Genomic DNA, 26,412 nt, shown 5'->3' on the forward strand with positions numbered 1-26,412 from the left:
GTGTGCTGTTATACTGGAACCTATTCAGTCATCATATATATCTGAAATATTGTCTCTTTCCCAAACTGGATCTTTTAAATATTCTGAAGAGACAGACCACTGCTGCTGGAAACACATGCAGGTGTGACAAGTTCTTTATTTAAGCTTGAGACTCTGCCCGAAGTTCACCCTGCTTTAATATAGCCGTGCCTCATTCCTTTTAGCCCCATACTTTCATTTGCTCCCCTTGCTTTGAAGTAACCAGGTACCCCTGCTATGTACCATCAATAAAACCAAATTCAAAAGGCATCTTTATACTTTTCCCATTACTTTATGCACTTGACATTATATAAATGGAATTAGCTAACCAGTAACTAACGATTTACTTAACACGTGCAAAACGATTCCGCATTGTAAATGATAATATCATCTGCTAAACATTTTATAAGAAAAGGGGGATGGGCATCTAAAAAGCAGTCATTTTAATATGACAGTTGAAACTATTTTAATATTGCCTTAATAATCTTAGTTTGCTAGATTTACTGCTTAAAATAGTACATGTACTAAATCTGGAGGTTGACTTCCTCTGTTAAATCTATTATTGCACTAGCCTAATTTGTTTCAGTTATTGCTTTTGTATCTGAATTTCTCATTTAAATCATAAGTATAATTGTCCTCCAGTTATTCATTGCTACTGTATTTATTTATTGAGCTTTGCTCTCCATGCCTGCCATGAAAATGGGCTGAAACCTAGCAGCAGTCCAGTAAACAAAAGGAAAAAAAATCTCTCTCTCTCTCTCTCTATATATATATATATATATATATATATATATATATATATATATATATATATATATATATATTGTCATACCTCTCAACCTCTTCGAACAAGAAATCTGGACAAAGCCATAAATAAAATTGGGACAAAGGCACAAAAATAGGGACAATTTTTAAATACTGCTCTTGCAAACTTAGAAAATTGATAGAATAACAGGTTTTGTATAAATATGAATTTTCTGAAGGATATGAAGTCTGAAATTCAAATGTCTGGCATTATTTTCTAACTTCAATCTTTATTGAATTGCCACTAATTTGCCAGAAAACCACAATTTTATGAAAAACAGACCAAAAATATGAAGCCAAAATCTGGACATTCTGCGAGAATCTGTTCAGTTGAGAGGTATGTATATTGTATAGAGAGGCAAATACATACACAGACACACACATGCACAGTGTTGAAAATAAAACTAAAGAATTCACTTCAGATGCAAACAAACTCAAAATACTCTCATTCAATGCAATTGCTATTTACAGCTCAACTCAAAGGCTTTCAAAGAAATACATCAGTGTCTGACAGTCAGTAGTCTGGTACTCTAATATACTTAGGTTGTTTTGTAGCTCATCCATGTACAGGCACCAGTACTCCATATGTATCCATAATTATGTTCCAGGAATAGATATTCAGGTATATTTCTGATACTCTACAGCTCCTTCTGGTTAAGGTTCCTTAAGAGTCTACAGTCTTGCCATAAAAGTTCCTCTTGACAAGAAGTAGATACCTCTGAGGTTATGGGCTCGAAGTCCTTCTATTATCAAGAGCCTTTCAGGTATTCCCCATTAAATACACCGTTGTATGCTTTTACTAACATATTTGGCTAATTAGATGAGTAACTATTAGTTCTGTTCTTATAATGTATGCAATATTCAGCACATCAGTTTAGTGTTTCTGATATCTGAAGTAGCTGCAATACCACAGTGACCCCCCCCCCACCAGCATAGTAATCCTAGACTGTAGTAATCAGATGGGTTACGGTATTGAGATAACCCATACATATTTACATATTTGCTGCAATGGCTATATTAGATTGTAAAGTGAAACACTTATATAACTTGGTTTTAATATTCCTTTTTATATAACCCCTGTTAGGCTATGTGGTCATGGTGAAGTTGTAGACTTGTAAATAATGGTAGAGAAGTTAGCGCACAATTAATAGCAATTCACACTCGCTCTGTGGCTGATTATCTTGTCCTAGTCCTTTTTAACTTTACGTTAGGGTAGCAGACTGGGTGTCTCTACCTGCTACTTCAGATGTATCAGTATACATAACAAAGGGTTTATCAAAGGGAAATTAATACTAACACTGAACTTAAAATCATTTATATCTAATTGAAAATCTCATCTGCTGCTATGGCCTTCCTTACATGGCTGGGTGGTCTTAACAATGGGTAATGTCTTCCACAAGACAGCTATGGTAGCAAAACAGGACACAAACTTTTTATAGAAGCCCTCTATCCCAAAGAACAATTTAATTTGGTCTCTGGTACTAGGTACTGGGCAGTTATTTACAGTTTTTATTTTGTCTGCATTGATACTAATTATCCCCCTGCTACATTCATGTTGAAGAACTATATATCTCTGAAGTCATGGTTTCCATTCCTGCAAAGAAGTGTTTTTTAAATGTTCCCTATGACCTATATGGTTACATACTTTTACTACCGTTTATATAGAATATGTAGCACAAAAAAACTTTCTTTGATCTCTGAAATATATATATATATAAAAAATATCCATGTTATGTTAATAAAATGCTATTTGCTAGAAGTCCATTGAAAAACAAAGTAATCAAACATATTGCATATCTTCTTTGTAAGTATCTTTTCCAGGGGGCAAGTCCACTGTACCTCCCATTTGGGAAACTGGCTTGCACAGCCCTGCAAAAATAAATATACCAAATTAGAGACTGCAGAATGCCAGGGAAAAGGTAAAACTCCCTTAATTCTATATTCAGTGATCTTGCCACTGTTAGCACTGTGTTAACTTGCTCTTCACTTGGTGTGCATGCTATTCGACCACTTTGATTCAACCTAACCTTTTCCTTCTCCTTATGTGATAAATAAACTCTTATGCTTTTTGCTACTAGTGAATGATGATACTTTCTCCATATTTATTATTTTTTTCATCACTTGTTGATACTGGTACAATAATATAGCAATAACCCATGCCTGGGTGTGGGTAATGCTGGATTTACCCACGGTTGGCGTGGTTTGGTCCCGAGGGCGAAGCCAACCGTGGGTAAATCCAGCATTAACCACACCCAGAAGTGGGTTATTGCTATTATACAATGACATTATTTAAGAAAAAAAATAATTACTTTTCTTAAATAATGGCACTGTATAATGCCTCCTTGTTGCCCTTCCGCAGCTGTCTGGTATTCCGCGGAAGTTCTGATGTACTGCGCATGCCTACGCAGTACATCGGAGCTGTCAGCAAAAGCAACGGAGAAAGCAAGATCTCCATTGCTTTCTACTGTTTCGCTATGTTAAATGGGTTTAACATAGCGAGACAGCTTTAAAAAAGCAACGGAGAAAGCAAGATCTCTGCTGCTTTGTACAAACTGTTTCGCTATGTTAAATGGGTTTAACATAGCGAGACAGTTTTGAAAAAAGCAACGGAGAAAGCAAGATCTCTGTTGCTTTTTTCAAACTGTTTCGCTATGTTAAATGGGTTTAACATAGCGAGACAGCTTTAAAATAAGCAATGGAGATCTCCGTTGCTTATTTTAAAGCTGTCTCGCTATGTTAAACCCATTTAACATAGCGAGACAGATTTAAAAAAAAAGCAACGGAGAAAGCAAGATCTCCATTGCTTTTTACACACCGTGTCGCTATGTTAAAGGAGTTTAACATAGCGAGACAGCTTTAAAAAAAACAACGGAGATCTCCGTTGCTTTTTTTAAACCTGTATCGCTATGTTAAACTCCTTTAACATAGCGAGACAGTGAGCAGGATTCACGAAGGCTTGCACGGAGTGTAAGAGATGTGTAACACTCCATGCAAGCCTCACGATCCAGGAACTGCCCTAAACTCCATGTAATAGACCAGCTAAAACGTCTCTTACACGGACTGGGCATGGACATGCTAAATACCTCACTTGCAGCCAAAAGGTATGCAAATGAGGCATATTAGCAATCCACGAAGCAGAAACCAGCCCGTGTAAGAGACGTTTTAGCTGCAGAAATGTACTCAGTTGACAACTGAGTACGTTTCTGTAAAATTCACAACGCAGCCATGTCAGCTCCAAATAAAGGGTGCATATGTGTCAGGCAGCATGCCAATGGCCAAATATGTGGCCATTGGCAAGGTAACCCGATGCAAAAATAATAAAAATATAATTTTTTGGGTTTTATGCAATACATGAAATGACAATGCAGGGACCAGCAGACCAAAAACAACATGGCCACCGTGTAGTGGTTGCTAAGGGGGGAAGCTGAGTGTAAGACATGTAACTAAGCATTAGTAGGCAATCTCATGTAAATGAGGCTTAGGATACTGAATCTCACAGTTACATAGCAAATGAGCACAGTCTGAGTAGTGTAAGAGATACATAAGGAGGAGGAATAGAGTAGGAGATAGGTGACATCACAGGGGGGAATGGTAGAAAGAAATGCAGTTCATTGGAGGTCAGTGTAACATGACAGATGACAGACACAGATCAGGGAAAGAGGAGTGCCACAAGATAAGTCTGGGAAAGTCAAGAAATGGAAGGTGTACACTGTTACTTACACTAAAGTTTCTTGCTGGGCGTGCATGTGCACGTGTGCGTGCCATGAAGCGCGAGTAGGGCAGTGTACGCACATGTAAGGCAGACTGAGCATGTGGGAGCGTGTTGGTAGATGTTTAACACTGTTTGCGCTGGTGTGCGTGCGTTTTAACCCAAATAAGCAGATTCTGAACCGTGTAAGCATGTGTGCTCGCATGTAAGCCACTGTGAGTGCATTTCTGCTGGTATGCACGCTGCTCCCCCCTGAGGAAACAGAAAGGAAAAAGGAAGCAACAGAATTAGTAGGAAGCTAGCAGGGAATACTGCTGGAGCTAGCAGGTGAAAACAATTAGAAGTAGGCAATTACACAGGCAGAATAGTAGCCCAGCCCAGCACTTAAAACTCTGCAAACAGCAGTGCAGGATGTTTCTCTCAAGAGACACTGCAAGACAGGAGTAAGCTAATAGAAGTGAAAACTGAAAAAGCTTCACTCAGAGCAGAAATGTTAGGGGCTGCCATAGCTGTCATAATGAGACATAGATGACTTGCTGAGGGTGGTAACAATGCAGATGGTGCCAGACAACCCACAGTGAGGAGACAGAGAAGAGTGTACAGGCCCAGGGTCACCTACCACGGGTTACATGAGCTGGAGATAGTAGAGCACTATAGAGTGGACAGAGAGCTCCTGCAGCAAATAATTGAGCTGTGCAGGCCACGCCTCACACACAGAACCAACAGAGGGGAACCCATCCCAGTGGAAACCAAGGTATGTGTTGGCCTAAGAATACTAGCAACAGGTACCTTCCAGAGACCAACTGGTGATATGATGGGGATATCACAGGCATCAGCCTCCAGGGTACTGCACCAATTCCTGGATGCCATGTCAGCACATGTCAGTGATCATGTATATTTGCCCAATGCCCGTGAGGTATTGGCCAGCAATATGCGTCTCTTCCAGCAAATAGTGGAATACCCTGAGGTACTGGGTGCAATAGACTGCACGCACATACGCATCAAAGCACCAGCCAGTGAGCAGGGTAGGGCCTACATTAACCGCAAGGGCTTCCCCTCCATCAACTGCCAGGTTGTGTGTGATGCCCAGGGCATAATAATGAATGTGTGTGCTCTCTGCCCTGGGAGTTACCATGATTCCCACATCTGACATTTGACACAGCTGTACCAGACATTTGCCAATGGGGACATCCCACACGGACACCTAGTGGGGGATGCAGGTTATGCACTGGAGTCGTGGCTGATGACACCCATCAGAAACGCACACACACCTGAACAGGAACGCTATAATGAGGCACATGCACAAACATGTAATAGAGCGTGTGTTCGGGCTGCTCAAGTCATGGTTCCGGTGTCTGGACACATCTGGTGGAGCCTTGCAGTACACACCAACTACATGTACCCAAATTGTCATGGTATGTGCTATGCTACATAATATGATCTTGCGAAAACAGCTGCAGCAGGACCAGCATAGGGCTGGGCCAAACAGCCCCCCACCATTGCCAAGGCCATCACAGGCAGAGCGTGACTCGGAGGAGGAACAACCTGAGCCTACCCCAGTAGGCAGAAGGAGGCATGCCCAGTATGCCCTGGCCTTGGCAAAGAGGCAACGCATAGCACATACACTGGCTCAGTAGGAACCCTGGGAATGATACCCCCTCTGACTCACTCAAATAATAACAGGGATGCCTAAAATGACATGACCTGCTCATAAACATGTACAGGGAGTGTAATATGTGCATCCAACAGAGGCAGCCCTGCAGCACCACCTGAGGCATGAATGCCATGTGTTAAGTAATGTAACACCATGTACTATATGCACACCTGAGGACCCTGACTAACATCCACCCTCACCAAGCATGAAGCCACAAAATGACGATGGGATGATAAATAGCAATAACTGGCTGAAGTAATGCAGGTAGTCAAAGGGGAGCCAATGTGTTCCAGCCTGGGAAGACATGCGGAGCATGACATGATGCACCACCTGCCAGGGGTGGCATGCACCTATCAGTCCAGGCCCCATGGATAGTGGCAAAGGCTGGCAGTACCCACAGCATGCCCTGAATAGGTAAGTCTCAAAACACAAACCCACCTTCATAGCTACCACAAGGGATAGGAACCTAGATGTAATGCTACCCAATGCCAGAAGTCTAAACAGCAAGATGTGTGCAGTGTAAATGCACACAGTATGGAGAATGTAGATATCAGTCCTGTAATAGAAAACTGGGTCAAGGCTCACATCAGCACCCTAACACTACCAGGTCACACCTCATACTGTGCTGTACAGCCACAAAACATGGAACAAGCTACAAAAGGAGGGTGACTAGCAATAAATGTCAAGGATAACCACACCCCCATGTTGGTACCACAACAAGAAGCTGCATTGAATAGCCATGGTCAAATACCAATGGCTAAAACTGCCTCCCAGTATATAGCCTGCTGCAGACTACTGTCCTAATACCAGGAACTGCACCTGGCCTATGTTGAAATACATGAATATATCAAGCCCCCCAAACCACATTATAATGCTTGACTGAAAATACCCAGACATACACCGGGAGCATTATACTAGCACCAACACAGTCGGAGAAAAGTTCCCAGAATCCATAAACCAAAATGCCCAGGAACAACGTACCACTCCCACAAGAGGGGTAAGCATACTGGATGTAATAATCAGCAAAATGTGTACTGGATGGCAAGATGAGAAGTGTATCCCTCACTGGTAAGACCAGACCATAGAGTAATCACACTGGATATACACAGCCCGACCCCAGTCCCTGGCCAGAATACTACAGTAAAAAACATGTGTAAAGCATAGGTTGCACCCCTCCAAACCGATATGGAATCCATGAAAGGCCCTGTGCAAGTGCAGAATATGGGACACACCGCAGAACATGTTATACAGGCATTCCATGAACACAGCCAGGAATGCTTGGAGTATGCAATCACAAATAACAGCAAGACACGATGCCATACACGCAGGCATCTGGCATGCTGGACTCCAGCCATTACCAAACCATGCAAGAGAATGAGGAAGCTACCACATGATAGAGCAAACATAAAAAGGGAAGTAATCACTGATCAGTAGTATGGCAATAACATATGTCCACACATACAATCCACTAAGGCTAGCCACAACAAGTAGAATCTGTGAATCCAGAGGCAATGTGACACCTGTCCCAAGTACACAGACAACCACAACTCCCCCCAATAAATACAAATATATGTGATAGATGCAATCATGTATCCAAACCAGAGGCTGAGCTCCCCCAACTCAGTACTGTCAGAACTAGTCAGGAGGAGAAGGTAACCACATACACCACAAACCCAGTCCCACATAGACCTACCACAACTGTAAACCAAACACATAAACACAGAAAAACATTCCCGGAGGCCCTAATTACAAACACACCACACCAACAGAAGCCTCCAAAGCAGATCCCAAGCAACCACAACCTCCAAACATAGCACATGCAACACATAGTACACAAAGCTGGTGTGCCAAACAGTCACAGGCCAGAAGGAGAAACAACATGCCTGATACAGTTGTAATAGGTGTCTGTATAGGCAGACACACTGCTATCCCACTCACCAGACTGAACAAGGGAAAGGGTACAGTAAGCTGCCTGTAGGCTGCCACAATATGCCACATAACACAAGTACGCAGGTCACCCCAAAGCAAGCAGAAATATGATGCACTCAATGTCCATGCTGGTGTGAATGACCTGAGATGTACCTCCCTGGACTACATGAAAAGAGACATGGATGATCTCTCTGAGTATGTACCCCAGGCCGGTATGACACTGGCCGTGTGCAGCATCCAACCCTCACCAAGAATGATGCCACAGTACAAACACAGAATGATCATCTTTAACAGGTGGCACAGTTACATTTGTCAGTCCAAGAGGGTCTAATGTCTGTGCTTGAGATGTCATGCATGACAAGCCATGCTGCTGTTCCAGGGATGGCTTGCACCTGTTACCCCTGTGCATCTGGATACTGGATAAGGCCTTTGCCACCTCCATAGAGCCGTATGTAGGCAAGGCCAAAAAGACTACCCACCACCCTAGAAAACATAAGTGGTAAGAAACATAAGGGTAATGCTGACCAATGCCAGATGTGTAAACTGCAATATGCATGCCCCTGAGGCACTTCCCAGTATGGAGAACATCAATGTCTGTGCAGTGACAGAAGCCTGCTGCAAGCCTAGTGATAGCACACCAGCACTACCAGGTTATACCACATATCATGCGTTATGGCCCCAACACCTGGACCAAAACATCAAAGGAGGGGGAGTATCCATACGCAGCACAGACACCCATACAGCCAGGTAACTGACAATGCACAAAGCAGCGGAGACCACCCATGTGCACCTAATTGTAGTCAAAACTGCTGTACAGTCTGTAGCATGCGACAGACCACACTCTCACACACAAGAACTCTGCCCAGACATCCTGTAGACAGTGGACAGTATGAATGTCCCACCAAATACCAGACAAGGTACTCACAAATTACCACATAGGTGGTAAACCATTATGTATGCAAGGAGTAATCAAGGACCTAGGGACACAAGTCGACAGTAATCTGTCATGTGACACACACAATGCCAATGTGGCTAGGAAGATTGTCTATATTGGACACCGTATCATGAAGGGATTCACATCTACATCAACAGAGGTCACTGTGCCTCTGTACTGTTCCCTTATCACACCCATAATCTAGTACAATGACTCATATGGGATGTACCATACGTGACACCTGCAGCGGTTCGGAAGACCTCAAAGGTACCCCACCAAGAGGATAAAGGGTGTCAAATATATGTCATATGCTGCCTGGCTGTAGACACCCCAGCTGAATGCAGTCACAGACTGTCTACACAGAGGCATTGTATGTCTGTTGTACAAGGCCATGTCCAACACAGGAGTAATGGACATGCTCCACCACAGGAAATCAAAGCCATTGGAGCTGTGACAGTGACAGATGTCACCCTCAACACATAATGAAATAGGATGTGCTGGAGGGACAGATACATAACCCAGAGGCTCCCCGCACCCAGAAACAGGATCCCAATCCATGTTAGGCAGAGCCCCTCACTGACACCCCTCAACACGAATATTGTCAAGTGGATGGATGATCGTACATGTATACTGGGGGTCTTCACTGTGTCACGACCAGACAGAGGCACAGTAAAGAAAATCATAAATGGACATAATAGTCACATAGCAAGGGGCGGTGAAAGACACACACACTCTGGCTTGGCTTACTAATGCCCTTGGGTGGACAGCCTAGTATGAACCCATGAACCTATGAAGATACAAATTGTACAGGACACTAAGGAGAATCACAAGGCTTACTTAACTGATGGTAGGAACCATGTTGGGAATCCACAGATATGCTCCGAATCACACAGATATTACAAACAACATACCAAACACACACACATATTGCCAACATACGACCTGACAGGTGCAGTGCAAACCCCCCCCCAGAATGCAAAATATCTATCCCAGCAGACTGCTGGTCCCCTGACATTGCAGATGCTGAGGTAACAGCCATCATCTGCAAAGCAAAACACACAGCAGCAAAAGTATGTGATGGTGTCCTGGGCTGAGGCCAACATGGACTCCAAGAATAATGGAATGCCAAATCACACTACTGCCCAATGTCAGCCTTACCACAGGATATGTACCCAAAGAGCAGTGTACAACAACAGTGGTCCTTCACAACAAAGGTGTTGCCTGAATGGATACTGAAAACTACCACCCCAGGATCCTGACAAGCTTGGTCTGCACAGCTATGGAAAGGAACAGTATGTACCGCAGACATAAAGCTATCGTGGACCTACTGATACTGGACCCTACACAGTGTGGCTGTCATAACTGCAGATCCTGCCCCTAAACATGTTTGACCCATTTGAAGCAGTCATTAAGGTCATTGATGAGGGCAATGTGGTCCACACAGCGTAGCTGGACCGTGCATATGCTTCTAGGCAATACCCTACGAGTTCAGTATGGATATGTTCACCAGCTTAAATATATACCCCTATGTCAGTAAAGGGGTTGCAAACCAGACCGAGGACAGAACTGACATGGTCATACATGCTGCATCCATGTCAGACTACAAAGCAGATATGAGTGGCATCCCACAAGGCCTGGTCCTGCCCCCCCCCGTTCTGTATATATGTCCCATAGGTATAGGCCAACATGGAAGGACTGTGACTGAACATGTATGCAGAGGAGTACAAACAGCCCACCATATCCGACCCCCAGCTGACACAAGCAACCCACAAAAGGGCCACCTACAAACAGACAACTGGAGCCATAGCCATGTCAGCAAGCTAATTGCAGAACTGTGGATAGACAACCACCGTGGATATACAGTAAGTGCCCACAAATTACCACACAGGTGCTAACCCATTAAGTACCTAACATGTAATGAGAGACCTGGGGACACAAGGTGATAGATATCCTGCACTGGACAAACATGTGGCTGTAGCGTTCGCAGAAACATTCCATATACCCACCCAATCATGAAGGTTGTCAGATGTAGATAAGGGGTGGTCACTGTGGCTCTGCAGTCATCCTTCATCAGCTTCACAATTGACTACAATAGCCCTTGTGGGATATACCTCAGCAGACACCTCCATCAACTGTAAAGTCCACAACAGTACTCCACCAGGAGTAGCAAAGAGCATGAACAGATGCCATGTGTTGCCTGAGTAAACAAACTGCAGCCCCACACACTGCCATACTGCCCAGCTACAGGCAAGCTGTGCCTGATGTATGAAGCCATGTCCAACCTGGAATCAATGAACATGCTGCACCTTGTACAATCTGAATGGCAGTGAGCTATGCACCTGAGAGACCTGAACCCCAACACTGACATACATAGGACAAGCTGTACAGAATGATCCATAACACAGAAGGCACCCCCACTCTTGAGTAGACTCCCAGTACAGGTTAGCCAGAGAGTCACCTATCGACACCCCTCAAGAGGAATCCTGATGAGTGGATGGGAGATGGTAGGTTAACCCTGGGTATCACTGTTATGTCAGAGGTAGACGGAGGCACAGTATACCAACCATGACATATGTCATGGCAAACTCCAGTTACAATGTGTGTCGAAGGACAAACACACCCTGTGACTAGCATCAGAAATGGCCTAGGGAACATCGCTAGTGTTTGCCAATGTCCACCTATGTTGTGGAATACACTACCAATGTTGGACGAGCCTGGTGTAGGTAGTCCATATCTGAACATAATGCAACATGGTCATATGTGCACAACTGGCCCCTACACAGTCTGTTGTGCACACTATGAATATGTCAAGCAGTGATAGGACTAAAGCCCAGGATACTGTCCACCACAGTGAAAGTACTGAACCAGTACACTATACGGTACTACAGTGTTAGGTTATTATGAAAGTATGTTGACAACTGTCTGCAAAGTATCCCATGCAATCCCTGCAGGCACAGTATAATCCCTGTTGTGGCAGACACGAAGCAGTTGGCCAGTTAGTACACAACATGACACCCAACACACAACCATAAATGTGAGATATTGTTGAAGTTCACACACACCCAAATATGTGGTGGACTTCAGAGTGCAACATATGGAAAGCTCACACTGGGCATGCTCGCACACTTTGATAAATGAGGCATATGTCAGACAACATGCCATGGAAAGGCTGAACTGGGCATGCTCACACACTTAGGCCATCCGTTTAGCAGTTGGCCACACACATCCGGTATTTGTACGTGTCATTCCAGGAACCAACCACAACACAGCAATCTGCCCAGTGCACACAGTAAATGACTACAGAGACATAAGTGATATAGTGGATCGCTGTCATATGCAAACATCTTCCACAGATACACAAGTGGGTCATAGGAACAGGGAATGCTATGGCAATAAAGACCTGCAAACAGTAGAACAGCACAACAAATATTGTGCATCTGACAATTGAACATATGGGTGTAGAGGTCAATACTAGGCTTGTTGCTCTAGGGAATGACAGCTCAGCCAGAGTGTGCTTGGCATCTGCATTCCCAGTACAGTAGGCTACTGTGCCACTGTAAAGTAGGTCACATAAGGCAACGTGTGAGGCTTGTGAGCTGTGCCTCTGTCAAGCAGGGGCACAGTGGAGATCCCAGGGTTTGAATGTGCTAAGCCACAGCCATGTTGTTGGTGTGTGCTGGAAGAGGGTTGCAGAGGATCCCTAACAGTAAGTGGCCATCAGTAACAGACTGAGGGGAGCCCTATCTGCATTGTCTGGACAATTCCACTGTCAACGCTGTGTTGTGATGATTATGTGGGAATGAAGTGTCATGCCGGAACTGTTCACAGATGTCCTCCCTCTGTGGGCTACAGCTCTGCAATGTATTAGCTCACTCTGTCAATTGGACGGCTCATATATGGCTGGAGTACACCTGACAGGTGTCTTGTTGTGGAGCAGTCATGGGTATATGTAGGATAGCATGATCAATGCAAACCGTACACATGTTCATAGAATGCAATTGTCAAGGATTATGCTGAGTGGCCAGTATAGTCCCCCAGCATGGGTCCTTTGAAGTCGGCCACCCCAGTCTTCACAAGTGTAGAGTCTGCTTGTGCTAAATACAGTTTGTGTGCAGTGACAACCTTGCCTGGGGGTGGGGATGGGATATGGATGTCCAGGGAAAGGTGGGTATGGTCAGATATCAACAATGGTGGTCTACCTCAGGTGAGGAACAGTGAGTACCCATGTTGCAGATGGACAGGTGCAATATGTATTCCCCCATGTGGCTGTGGTGTGTGGTTCTGCCATAGCACATGGACCCACAAATTGTAGTGGCTGTAGGGTAAAGTGGTAGAGGCCTGAGTAGTTCTCACACACAATATGCCTGTACCTGATGTTAACAACTGGAATGGTGTATGTGAACACCTGCATATCCCGGCACTGTTCCCAGGGAAGCTAAGTGTGTGTCCTGGATGTGGGTGTGGTGTTCTGGACTGGTTGTGTTGTGTGTTACAGGTCCTGTGGTCATGAAGCATGGTATAGAACTTAACCTGCCAGTGCGATGTGCATATCTAAGCCTGACGTAGGTGGCTGCAAATGCATATATATGCTATCCCCCACCTGACAGGTAGTACTAGATGTACATAACTCTGTAGAAATAAAGATGTCAGCACCCTATAAATACTGCAGGTGCAGTCCAGATGCCCAGTAATTCGGTTAGCGCACTCTGCTAATGCATCTCCTTCAAGTGTCATAATATAGGTAGGTAGGAGTTCGAACCATGCAATTGCTCAGTGTGTGTGTGTGTGTGTGTGTGTGTGTGTGTGTATGAGCGGGGTTGATGTATGTGCAAGTCTGTGTGAGTAAGATGTCCCTTTTGGCAACTGTGAAAGCACTCTACAGGATGCACATTCCCCTATCTCAGCACGGATGATGACAGCACCCTATAAGTACAGCAGGAGAAGGGAAACCTCCCAGTAATTCAAATAGCGTGCTCCGCTAATGCATCTGTCACGAGTGTCATAACATAGTTAGGTAGGGGTTTGAATCCTGCAAATGCCCAGTGTGTGTGGAGGGGGGTTAGTGTGTGTGTGTGCAAGTCTGTGTGAGGGAGATGTCCCTTTTGGCAACTGTGAAAGCACTCGACAGGATGCACATTCCCCTATCTCAGCACGGATGATGACAGCACCCTATAAGTACAGCAGGCGAAGGGAAACCTCCCAGTAATTCGAATAGCGCACTCTGCTAATGCGTCTGTCATGAGTGTCATAACATAGTTAGGTAGGGGTTTGAATCCTGCAACTGCCCAGTATGTGTGGAGGTGGGTTAGTGTGTGTGCAAGTCTCTGTGAGGGAGATGTCCCTTTTGGCAACTGTGAAAGCACTCTACAGGATGCACATTCCCCTATCTCAGCACGGATGATGACAGCACCCTATAAGTTCAGCAGGAGAAGGGAAACCTCCCAGTAATTCAAATAGCGCGCTCTGCTAATGCATCTGTCACGAGTGTCACAACATAGTTAGGTAGGGATTTGAATCCTGCAGCTGCCCAGTGTGTGTGGAGGGGGGTTAGTGTGTGTGCAAGTCTGTGTGAAGGAGATGTCCCTTTTGGCAACTGTGAAAGCACTCTACAGGATGCACATTCCCCTATCTCAGCACGGATGATGTCAGCACCCTATAAGTACAGCAGGAGAAGGGAAACCTCCCAGTAATTCGAATAGTGCACTCTGCTAATGCGTCTCTCTCAAGTGTCATAATATAGTTAGGTAGGCATTTGAAACCTGCAAATGGCAAGTGTGTGTGTGTGCTTGGATGTGGGGAGTTTGTGTGTGTGCAATTCTGTATGAAAAACATGTGCTTTTTTGCAATCAGGAGATCACACTACATGATGCACATTACCCTTTCCAAACAGTGATGATGTCAGCACCCTATACATACAGCTGGAGAAGAGACACCTACCAGTAATCCGAATAGCGCAGTCTGCTACACCGTTACTCTCAAGTGTCATAACATAGTTAGGTAGGGGTTTGAAACCTGCAAATGGCAAGTGTGTGTGTGTGTTTGGATGTGGGGAGTTTGTGTGTGTACAATTCTGTATGAAAAACATGTTAGTTTTGGCAATCAGGAGATCACACTACCTGATGCACATTACCGTTTCAAAACACTGATGATGTCAGCACCCTATAAGTACAGCCACAGAAGAGGAACCTCCTAGTAATCCGAATAGTGCACTTCGCTAATGCGTCTTTCTCACGTGTCGTGACTTAGTTAGGTAGAGGTATGAATCCTGCAAGTGTGTGTGTGTGTGTGTGTGTGTGGGGGGGGCGGTAGTAGGGTGTGTGTAAATGCAAATATGAGAGAACAGATCCTTTTGGCAAATACTACAATACACCAGATGCTGCATATTCCCCCAGTAAACACAGGGGATGTCACCACACTATCAGCACAGCCAAACAGGGCTAGTTGGCCAGTAATGCCAATAGTGCGCTCTGCTACTGGGTCTATTACCATTGTCAGAGTACAGATAGGTATGTTTTGGTAACCCACAACTGCCACGTGTGGTTGTGTTACACATTATGACCTTGTGTGGGTCTTAGTGCATAACAATGCATGCCATTACCTAAACCAGCAATGGCAATGCACACATGATGTATGTGTGTGACACATACACATATATACCTGTGACCTGGTAGTAGGGTGTGTGTAAATACAAATGTGAGAGAACAGATCCTTTTGGCAAATACGACAATACACCAGATGCTGCATATTCCCCCAGTAAACACAGGGGATGTCACCACACTATCAGCACAGCCAAACAAAGCTAGTTGGCCAGTAATGCCAATAGTGCGCTCTGCTACTGGGTCTATTACCATTGTCAGAGTACAGATAGGTATGTTTTGGTAACCCACAACTGCCACGTGTGGTTGTGTTACACATTATGACCTTGTGTGGGTCTTAGTGCATAACAATGCATGCCATTACCTAAACCAGCAATGGCAATGCACACATGATGTATGTGTGTGACACATACACATATATACCTGTGACCTGGTAGTAGGGTGTGTGTAAATACAAATGTGAGAGAACAGATCCTTTTGGCAAATACGACAATACACCAGATGCTGCATATTCCCCCAGTAAACACAGGGGATGTCACCACACTATCAGCACAGCCAAACAAAGCTAGTTGGCCAGTAATGCCAATAGTGCGCTCTGCTACTGGGTCTATTACCATTGTCAGAGTACAGATAGGTATGTTTTGGTAACCCACAACTGCCACGTGTGGTTGTGTCACACATTATGACCTTGTGTGGGTCTTAGTGCATAACAATGCATGCCATTACCTAAACCAGCAATGGCAATGCACATGATGTATGTGTGTGACACATACACATATATACCTGTGACCTGGTAGTAGGGTGTGTGTAAATACAAATGTGAGAGAACAGATCCTTTTGGCAAATACGACAATACACCAGATGCTGCATATTCCCCCAGTAAACACAGGGGATGTCACCACACTATCAGCACAGCCAAACAAAGCTAGTTGGCCAGTAATGCCAATAGTGCGCTCTGCTACTGGGTCTATTACCATTGTCAGAGTACAGATAGGTATGTTTTGGTAACCCACAACTGCCATGTGTGGTTGTGTCACACATTATGACCTTGTGTGGGTCTTAGTGCATAACAATGCATGCCATTGCCTAAACCAGCAATGGCAATGCACACATGATGTATGTGTGTGACACATACACATATATACCTGTGACCTGCAGTAGTTACCATGTCTGACACATGCCTCGAGTGGATACATGGTATTTGCAATGCATAACAATATGACTGTGTCTTACTGTGCAGGGGCCGCACGCGGTATGTGTCTATACAGTGTGGGTGTATATGGTAAAATACCTACAGCAGGGGATACACATCTGCTCTGGGCCATATAGTCTACATGTAGTCGATATACAGGTGCTGCATGTTCCCACCTGTTGTGGGAGTGGTAACATGTCATTCCACTGCAATTCAGTGACCACATGCTGGGAACCCTTCAACTAGTGTGTTGTAGCTACAGTAATGCTCATGCACAATGTTTGGCAGGATGCAGTCCAGCCATATAAAGACGGTTCTTGAGGCTCGCATATTGCCAGTGTTGTTATGGAGGATAGGTGGGTTTCCTGTGTATGGGAGGGTTGTGTGTGCCAGGCTATGAACCAGACGGCCGTCCGACACACTGTTAGCTGCACATGAATAGGCCCTGATGCTTTGTGCTGTGCCAACAACCTGGAGGTGTGTGTATCTGTGATGCCTTGGGATACCACCCACCTGCCCAGTGTTACATGTGTAGGGACGACAGGCATGGTATGAGGTATAACCTGTCAGTGATGGGATGCATCTGTGAGCCGTGAATCAGGACTCTGGTACTGCACAGACATTGCAGTTCACCATGCTGAGGACATTGTCCAGTGCATGCATCTTGCGGTGTACACTGCTGGTGTTGTGTAGCATCACTGTTAGTGTCCTATCCTGTGTGATACCCGCAGAGGTGGCTATGTAATCCGTGTCCTGCAGCATAAGGCAGTATATGTGTATTAAGGGGCTTCGCCAATATACATTGGGCCATGGGTGTCACGTGCAAGCTGCCCCTCGCACATCATTGTGGCTTCCCTAGCATGTAAGCACACGTTGACAGCCAGTGGACACCCTATGAATGACATTGGAGACTGAGCAGAATGTAGACATAGAACACCCTTCCTACATATAGTGGTAGCATACCTGGTGAGGGTATGATGGCAGCCAAGATCAGGCTTATACTGGCCCATGCCACATGCTGAGAGATCCCTTCTATGTTCCCTATCATGTAGTCCAGGGAGGTATGTCTCAGGTCATCCATAGCGGCATGGTCAATGACTGAGTCATATGTGTCCATGCCTCTGACTGACCTGTATGCATGTGTTTTGTGGTGGACCATAGTGCCCCAGAGGCATATCACTGTGACCTTCACCATGTACAGCCTGTTGAGCGGGGCCCCACTGCAGTGGCCAAGAGAGGTACCTGACACATCTGTAGCAGGTGTGTTGTGTAGCCCTACAGGCTGTGAGTGTGTGGCACACGGGATGTGTGTGCCATGTGTGGCATGTGCTCTGTTCCGACGTAACATATGCCTGTGTGCCAGCTGCGGAGGTGTGTGATGCTCAGGTAGGATGCTATTCTGAGTCCCCACGTATGCTCCAGTGTGTTCAGCTTGCTGTCAGTGCGTGTCTATGTCTGACTGGTATTGTAGTCACTGTAGTATGGCATGTCACCTGACAGGGTATGGCATTACTGGGTTCAGAGTGCTCAGTCCCCAGATTGGCTATGTGGTGGCATCCCACACATGTGTTGTACATTCCTGGCCAAGGGTGATGGTTGACTGCATACATGTGGCAGCTGTGACCTTGCCACATGACTCACATAAACCACAACTGGACCATAGAGGTGATTCACAGGTTACCTTTGCACATGCTACCCTAGTAGTGTGATTGCCATGGTGAGTACCAACACATAGGGCCAATGGGGAACAACATACTGAAGGTGTGTATGTGTGGGTGTACTGCTACTGTTTCATAGCACTGGCATATATGACTGCACACGTGGGTAAATGCCAGGTAAGACATGTGCAATGTGTCACAGGCAATGTACATGCGAACAGGACAGACAGTGATGTTCTGTCATGTGTAAACTTGACATACGTATCGTACGCTATGCAGATGTCACTAGGAGTCCACAGAAGTACTGTAACTCTGCATTGCAGGTGGAAGCAGTGTTCCAGGGAACCCCAAGCGAACATGCATGCAAACAAAGTTACAGTAAGCAGGGCTGGAAGTAGTCCATTGTACAACAAAGAAGGGGTAACACTAACAGTAGGTAACAGTGCAAATATGTAGGCACTATCAACATGTACCCAGGAATGCACAGCGCAGATGCCCATGGTAGAACTGATATTATGTCATAGTTAATTGTGATTTGGATTACATTGGTACTGCACGCATATCAACATGCTCAAACATCCACATTGCATACTCGTTGTGGGCAACCTGCCACCATTACTGTACATGTCCATCATTGCATATCACTACTTGCATTAGCTTCCCCCCTGTACTACCCATGTATGTGGCTATTTGTTGACATCCTTACCACCGGTATGCAATTATGTGCAGCTGTTACACTTTGGTACGTACTATGGGTGCAGATAACAATTCAGGACAGTCATACGGTTACTGCATCAGGCATGCTGAAATATACACACAGTCATATCAGCACACTGTACTGTTACCAACATGATACTACTAATACACTTCTATGTAGTCACCCTGTGCATCAGCAATGTGTTTACCTGTTCCTGCACTGATGTTGGAGATTGCAGGAGGTAGCATTAGGTATGCCTGAGTCTGCCACTGATACCACCAATTGACATGTGTGTGTATGTGTGTTGGTGAGGGTCAGCAGTACAGGGTGGGGCACTGTTGGTGCAGTGTGTGCATGTATGTGGTAGCCCTAGGTGTTAACATTCTGCATGTGTGTATGCATGCACACAGTTCCACCTCATGGCTGCCATATACAGGGGTTTGTGGACAGCCACAGACTGCACCTGGCAGGTCATACAGATCAGTGTCTGAGGGCATGGACACGGTACCTGTGCCTGGCAGGGGTGCTACGGACCGTATCCAGTACTAAGCCAGACTGGGTACTGTCATCAGAAGCGGGAGTGTGTTGACTGGACACAGGTCCCTGTTGGGACTGTCCAGAGCCACGTGCACGTGGTCTCCTGGGGTGTTCCGATGACAGCACAGACCCAGCATTGCTGGGGCTGCTGCTGGCACTATGGGGGCGCGGGCCTGTTGTCATCCGCGCCGACTGCCAGCTGCTGCTGTTGCTGGCATACGGCCATGTCGATGCCGCAACCGCCCACCATTGCCCTGGCTCATGGACATTTGGTTGTGGAACTGCTGTAATATGTCCCCGCAAAGTCTGTCTATGACATTGGTGAAACTACGGATAGCATCCACGATGTCGCGCATACTGTCAGTCATGGCTGTGCGACATGCTCTCAGCTCCCTCAGACCCTGTCTGGTGTACCTTTCCATACGCGACTGTGCCTGCATGACAGCCCGAAACATAGCTGAGGTTGACAGACCTCTTTGGGCATGTCTGCCAGAGGCAGTATGCCCACGGATACTCCCACGAGAACCCATGGGCAACTGTCTGTGTGGTACCATCACAGGACCCTGCCCATGGCTGCTGTGTGGGGATGCATGTGCCACAGATACCACATTACCTTGGTCAATGCCCACTGTATTCCTGTCCATCACCTAGGGACAATGGTGACAAAGGATGTACTGGCAGGATGACTGTGCGCAATGATGGGGTTGACAGCTGTGTACTGTCAATTGGCTGACCAATGGCAGACCCTGACACACCTTCCTGTACCATTACACAGATATCATCATTACCAGTACCTGTGGCACCAGATTCAGGTTCCCTGCTGCAAGACACCAGAGCAGCACCAGAACCTGTGGGAGGAAGACAGGAAACACAGTTTATAGTGTCCACACAATGTTACCAGTGATGCACTTATGCACACATGCACACATGCACACATGGACACAGGCACACATGCACACATGCACACGTGGACACATGCACACATGCACACAGGCACACAGGCACACAGGCACACAGGCACACATGCACACATGCACATGTGGACATGTGTACACATGCACACATGCACACATGCACACATGCACACATGCACACGTGGACACAGGCACACATGCACACGTGGACACAGGCACACATGCACACATGCACACATGCACACGTGGACACAGGCACACCTGCACACATGCACACCACACAGTATACACACAGAGCACTACTGAGTTACACTAGTATTACTAGCACTATCAGGACTATTATAGGTATTGTTAAACACACTCACCAGCATGGATGGCCTGCCTTGCTGTAACCCCGGAGGGACCTGCAGAAATGAGGAGATTAATGTCAGTGGGAACAACTGTGCCATTGATACTGCATATGATACAGTGCAGTAGTACACCAGTTGCCTTTCACACGTCAGCTGCTGATATTGCCAATATCACACATGCACAATTACATACTATGTTGACAGCTACATACCACGGACACACCTTACACATGCATAAACTAACAGTGTACAGAACAGTCAAGTGTACATATGGCATATTATCTGCACGCTCCATGTCGTGCTGCTGTGTGGATCCAGCCTCCATCATGATGCAGGTGTATTGCTGTTGCTGTTCTGGGGCTGGAGCCACAACACATAGGAGTAGCCCCTCCAGTCTGGTGAGGGGGGGATGTGTGGTCACCCCACCTCCTGTGGCAACCTGTTGCCTGTGGATATCTGACGCACGCTGATGGACATTTCTGATTAAATCACTGCAGTGATGTCATACCTGCTCATATGTCCTATTATGCGTGCCAATGTCATTTACCCTACGGACAAGGTCCTGCCACAGTGCAGCCCTCTCCTGCTGATTCAGTATGTCATACTCCCGCACCAGGCTCTGGTGTATCTCCTCATCTTCTGCTGCAGAGTAGGCGGGATTACGCTGACGCGCCATCTCCCTGGAAGAGAACACAAACAGGATATCAGCAGACTATGTCAGCAATATATGGCACACATACTATACATGATACTCCAGTGTAGTGATATACTACTACTCCCATATGTTGCATGTGTGTGTCTCGTGGTGGATACACAAGTACATGGCCAGATATCAGTGCTCAGCCAACACCTGTGCAACAATACCTGCCACATTCCATACAACATAGTAGCATGCCCCATCGGTCAGCACACTGCGACAGGTCCAATGCACAACCTCACTCTGGGGTTCATATCAAGGTACTGTATGTGGAACGCCATCCACTAGTGTGATGTGGGCACAAGTTACTCGGCCTGGATATACATATCCCACCACCACCACCAGCACAGTAGACTACTTTGATATGTATGTGATTAGACAGTTATTCACTTGTTAGGACTGAGATGGTATCCATGCAGCCCACTGAGCCAGTGGAAGCCACAACCCACACTGCTGACCCCTTTGCAAATGCTTACCACGGACATCCCACAGATTGCATGGAACTTGCACACACATTTCTAACCCAGACCCTATGCACAAAGGTTAGGCATCCTGTCCGGTGGACCCCAGCCAGAGGCAGATTGTATAACAATAGCAGGAGGCTACTGCAGGACAGAACAGATTCACATTAAGGGAAGGCATCTGTGGTCAGCACTTGTAATACGCTACGGTCTCTCATAACAATGGCCACGGCCTACTCTGGGAGGGAAATGGCCACAAACACTATAGATAACCACAAGGCCTTCTTCAGTTATGTTACACATATGGACCAAATGCCTCAGATATGCTCTGAGTTAATACACACCTACTTAACATTCACCGAACACACAGATATTGGCAACATTCTTGCAGACAGGTTCGGTGCACGTATCCCCCCTCCTTCTCCCCAAGTAGAAATACTTATCACAGCTGAATGTAACCTCCCTATCATCTCACATGTCCAGGTGAGGGCCACCCTCAGCAAAGCAGAACACACAGCATCATGTGACCTGATGGTATCCCTGGATGTGTGCTACGTGCACTCCAAGAGGACATACAACCGCATATAAGACTGATATTTAACCTTGGCCGTACTACAGGATATGTACCTGAACACTGGCATACAGCAACAGTGGTCCCACACCACTAAGGAGGCACCTCTACTGACCCTGGGAACTACCGCATCATAAGCATAACCAGCCTGGTCTGCTAAGCTATGAAATTATTCAGTATGGGACGCATATACAGCGATATTGGGTACCTGCAGACACTTGTTCCCAGCCAGTTTGCCTTTGTGATGGGCTGATCCTGCCTTTTGAACCTGGCTGACCTTTCTAAACAGTCACTACAGCCATTGATGAGGGAAACGCACAGACAACTGCTGCCAGGATCATGGCCTAACACTGACTGACATGTAATGTATAGTTATCCCCTTTTGGTGGAACTACGTACACACAACATATCACATGGACATACCTATAGATACAGACCTGTGACACATTTGGAGGGTTCACAGTATGCAGACTATTAACCTGCTACTTTACATTACCTGTGTTTGTCGCAGCTGGTTGCGTTACCACTACGTCTGCTTCCTGCTGCTGCTGGCACGGCTTTCTACTGTCACTGCTGACAGCTTAGACTCAGTGTGTAGCGTGTGTATTTTTTTCTCTCACTCTCTGTCTCTGTCTGTCTCCCTCTCTCTGTCTGCTTCCAGACAGTGCAATGAACGTATTGCATGTGTGGAGTGTTAGTACAGGATGCTTTTGTAGGTATCTGCATAGGTCCATGTGATGGCCTCTGCACCAATTGTAAGCCAGCATTTGCTAATTGCATGCAGCCAGTTGTGTACTGATTGCAGTTCTCACTGTGATTTCAGGACAGTGCTATAAAAGGGTATGTGAGATAGGCATTGCCCTTTCAGATTGTAAGGGCGGGAACCATGCTGGTATGCTGTGGACACTGTTCTGTGAGTGTAAAGGTTAGTATCTCTCTCATGATTCAGGCTATGTTGTAGATTCACATTTCTCCATTCCTCTCTCCTGTTCCCTGTAGTAAGTGTGTATGCACAATGACACCTACAACTATATATATATATATATATATATATATATATATATATATATATATATATATGCAAATATACATACATTTATATATGTACATTAACTGACATTATTACCTACGAGCTACCAAATAGCATGTCTGTTTCTGTTCACACACTACTATTATGGAAATCCACTAGTTTTGACAGTAATTCTAAATGACATGCTTTGTGTACTACACATCCTATATTTCCTTTACATTCATTCCTACTATTACATGATATATTTATTTTAGCACAATGTTCTTGTATAAGAGTCATGGCTTAGTGGTAGGTTATGCAGACTACTGTTTCCAAGGTCCTGGGTTCGGGACTGACAGTGGGATTTTATTTTGCTTTTGAACTGACTACAGGACCTGTCAATCAGAGTGACTAAGGCACTTTTAAGCAGTTGTAACCGGGTTAGCGCTGGTTTGCGGAGCTCACGACGCACTGGTGTTTAGCTCACACACGCCAAGACACCCGCTTACAACTGCTTAACAGTGCTTACTCTGGCGCACACCTGCGCTATTTTCTTTGAAAGAAATGAAAATGGGGAGACAGGAAAGTGGTGTAAAAGGGGTCACAAAGAGGGTAAGACAGTAGGGAAACAAGCTTGGGATTTGCAGGAGGGATGTAGGTAAGGCCCATAGCTGCCCATTTCTTCATCAGCAACAGCTGTGCATATGTATGTAATTTGGTGTGACATTTGAAACCTTCCACCCCTGAGAGAGGTGTCAGGACAACAATAATACTTGTTGTACAGCCAATTTTAATTGATAGTTTCCATGTCCAGCAGACATGTGTGCGGAATGGGCAGCTATGTATGGGGCGTAATTTTTTTGGGGGTACAGAGTGCACTTTTTTTTCAGGTGAGAGTGGTATGTCAGGTGAAGTAAATCGGTATAGCTGGGGAGGTAGGTTGGGTAGGTCAACAGACAAGACAAACAAGACGCATACAAGGGCGGTGTATGACACATGTGGGGGGGTTACACAATTGACGGGGATGGAGGTTTGGATATCCAGAGCCCATGAGCCCACATATGGCAACAGTGGAACTGATATCCCCACCCATGGGCAGTTGCCACTGTTCCTTCACTGCCCAGGACGGGACTGTGCTGGGGGCTGTGTAGGCCGGGCAACAGGCATTCCCGTACGTTGTGCCACCTGTGCCTCAATCTGGCGTAGGGGCCCAAGAACAGAGTCCTTGATCTCCCTACGCACCACAGTCCGGACGCTACTGAGGGTGAGTGGTGGTTCTCCTCCGGCCACACTTGCAGAGGGGGGATGAGCCCCATCCCCTGCAGCACTTCTACCCGCAGGTGGCACAGGGCCACCGGAGGAGGGTCCAGACTGGGCACTAGTGCCAGGTGCACTCGCCAGCTGAGGTGGGAGAGGTGGGTCCGCTGGAACCCGCCTTCCCTGTCATCCTATGTTTTGCATTATGTCATGACAGTTTGGGTTAGTAACATATAATACCATTCACAATTAGTTGTAACAGCATGCATTAGTATTCCCATTAACCAAACACCCAGATATTTACACCATTGAACAGCGAGCATAACACATGCATAATTTGAACAGCAATACTCAGTCCAACAACATGCAGGGTTGATTGATGGCAACAGGCCATCAGGTTTGGATGTATGAACAGGGCAGATGCATCAACGGACATGCAAATATTTATGACCCAACAGGACAAATGTCCAGGGGTGTTAATTGTGATTGCACATACCATTTTCACATGGAATGGGTTATATGTGGTTATAGAGTGGGGTGAAGAAAATAATATTAACACCTTCGAATACCAATACATATGCTGTACATTTCTAATAGCTGCACATATATACACACTACTGTTCTAACTACAGTTTCCTATATGATAACTACTTCAATTTGGTGATAGGACTGTTACTGCTACATCAATATACATTTTATTGTTCTTCATACACATTCATATCTGGCTTTGTTCAGCTACATCATCCTGCTACATTTGCTTTATATTTCTATAGACAACTGTGGATGTTTGGTATGTCAGACAATCATACTATCTACATATTGCAGACTGAGAGCAACATATCCAGATTTTAGGATACACATTCCAGCTGCAGCAACACTTTGAACAGATTTCGCTGTTTGGTTTTGCTTCTCACATGCATTTCATTCTGTACTGACTGCAGTATACTTTATTCAGGGGTTATTATTACTTTATTGGTGGATTCATAACACTTTCTCACACTCTCTCACTTGTTTTCATTTTACTATTCAGGATGGTACTTACTTCTAGGCTTTATTGACATGTTTTACCTGTAGTTATTACAATCCTTTCCAGCAGTCTCACTTCTGTCATGTTTCAGTATTTCAACAGGGTATATTTCACACATGTGATTTGCTCATCTTCTGCAGCTGTACTTTTCAGCCTGCTGCTGGTTGTGTACTATTATATTACAGGTGGGGCATCTTTATTTCAGACTTTATTTCAGACATTTTCATTTTTCTGTTTGGATTACAGACTGCAACACACTTTTGTAATCAAGCAATACTTGCAAACACTCTTACACTTGTTACTTGCACATTCTATTACTTAGTGACTACACTGCACTCTTTTGCTAACTGTCATACTTTTATATTTCTTTACAGTTACTGGGAGAGGATTACTGACCT

Source organism: Protopterus annectens, chromosome 12.part0 (assembly GCF_019279795.1).
Source record: "Protopterus annectens isolate FY-2018-M chromosome 12.part0, PAN1.0, whole genome shotgun sequence".
NCBI classification, from domain to species: domain Eukaryota; kingdom Metazoa; phylum Chordata; order Ceratodontiformes; family Protopteridae; genus Protopterus; species Protopterus annectens.